This window comes from Cyprinodon variegatus, unplaced genomic scaffold, assembly GCF_000732505.1.
Source record: "Cyprinodon variegatus isolate N-32 unplaced genomic scaffold, C_variegatus-1.0 Scaffold960, whole genome shotgun sequence".
NCBI lineage: Eukaryota > Metazoa > Chordata > Actinopteri > Cyprinodontiformes > Cyprinodontidae > Cyprinodon > Cyprinodon variegatus.
Genome location: NW_015151413.1, coordinates 153,121 through 154,986, shown reverse-complemented (window position 1 = coordinate 154,986; position 1,866 = coordinate 153,121). Strand labels below are relative to the sequence as shown.

The 1,866-nt window shown below is 50.2% G+C and overlaps 1 long non-coding RNA gene across 1 annotated transcript in view; it reads right to left on the bottom strand.

The window, feature by feature from the left end:
* The window catches only part of LOC107100330, a 2,887-nt gene extending 2,613 nt beyond the window's left edge, over positions 1-274 (bottom strand). Inside the window, exon 1 of the long non-coding RNA XR_001481999.1 lies at positions 108-274. This is a non-coding gene — a long non-coding RNA (uncharacterized LOC107100330). The remainder of the gene's footprint in view (positions 1-107) is intronic.
* Positions 275-1,866: the final 1,592 nt, after the last annotated feature.

The following is a 1,866-nucleotide window of genomic DNA, read 5'->3' as shown; positions in this document are numbered from 1 at the left end:
AGAACCTCTGATCCAATAGAACCTCTGATCCAATAGAACCTCTGATCCAATAGAACCTCTGATCCAATAGAACCTCTGATCCAATAGAACCTCTGATCCAATAGAACCACCTACCAGGGTAAACTAAGCGCTGTTCTCCTTTGAGACGTCAGTCTGACCCGTTAGCCTCTGGTGCCGTGCGTCCTCCATCAGCCGGTGTTGTTGGATTAGTCCACTGGTTCTGAGAGATGAACCGTCTCTCGATCAGAACCACTAAGGTTCTTGGTAGGCCCAGTAAGTGCCTGCTGTCTTACACCATTGAGATGTTCTGAATGGTACCAGTACCTGACCCGCTGGGTCTTCCTCAGGCCCAGGTGGTGCAGGCTGGACTGCAGCCTGTATGCAGAGAAGGTTCTGGTCCTACTTCTGCTGAGTTCCATGGTCCCAGTGGAGTGGTTCCCCTCAGCAGAACCGGGTTTACGGTCATAGAACGTTCCCCTAAAGCTGTTCTGTTCTGTGGGATTCACTCTGAACTGGACCCAACCTGGAACGGGTCTCCATCTAAAAACCAAACATCTCTGTGGTTCTTCATCTCTGTCCTTCAGCAAGGACATGAAGGTTCTGGTCCAGCGGTTGGTGGAGAGTCAAACAACCACATGATGATGATGATGATTGTCCTTCATCCACCCTCCATTGGTCTTATGCGACCTGCTGGTACCGGTTTCACACTGAGAGAGCTCCACCCAGCCTTCCTGTTATCCGCTCTTCCTCACACCCTGAAGGAGCTGCAGGTTCTGCAGAACCACCAGCCTCTTTCCCAGCCCTTCCACACTGAAGAGCGTTAAGCAGCTGCTTGGTGACAAATGAGGTCACAGGGGGCGGAGTTTAGACCTGAGCCAGGTGGAGCTCGGTTCTGGTCACCAGCTGAGGGTTCCATAGTGGGCTCCGGTTCCACCGAGCGGTCCGGTTCTGGTTCCTTTAAGGTTCCTCCTGTAGATCATCTTGGTGCCTTAAAAACATTTTCATCCAGATTGGCCTTAATCCAGAAGCCGACGGATGACCTCACCGGATTTTATGGTCAACATGCGTCGTTCCCATAGCAACCAATGGAGGAAGTGGAGAAATCTGTGGAGAAACGTAGACGAGCAACTGAATCCCGTATTTCCTGGCGGGTCACTCGGCTCAACGCTCCTCTTCCTGTCTGAATGTTCGCCGTCTGGAAAAGAGCTGCCGCTTCCCAGCGGACCCCAGAAGCTCTGATTCAGGTCAGAAGGCTCCATCTTCAGGTCCTCCATGCTCCTCCGTCTCCCCTCGGCGCGGCGTCCTGAAGGAGGCGGAGCTAGAAGCTCCTCTGGTTTCTGACTGAAGGTTCTGATTGGCCATCTGCTTTAATTAACCTTCTATAAACTAGCTGCCCTGATGTTGGACAAACGGCTCCCTCTGGTGGACAATCAAAGTGCTTTATCTCCCGTCTCCATGGCAACGGGGTTTCCTCTGCAGACTAGCCTTACGCCGTGCTGCCTTCCAGATGTTGCCTTTGAACATTTCTGGGTTCTGGTTTGAGTTGGACTCTATGAGCCGCCCAGTACAGCAAACAGTGTTAGCTTCAGTTTATCTTTGTCTGTCGCCGTGACGACGATGCTACCACTAAATACTGCCACTTTGGGTTTGTTCTGATCCGTCTAACTTATACTGTCTTAACCTCCTCAATAAATCTGCAGATTTTAACACTCCTCCTCTCTTGTCCTTGGATTTCACTGCAGATAAAATCTGACTAAAGGTTCCAGATGGTGAAACTTTTTCATTTTTATCTCATGAAAGGAAAAGTTCGCTCATATTCAGCATTCAAACTTCTGAAAGTTCTTTAAATCTGAAATCATCCCATCC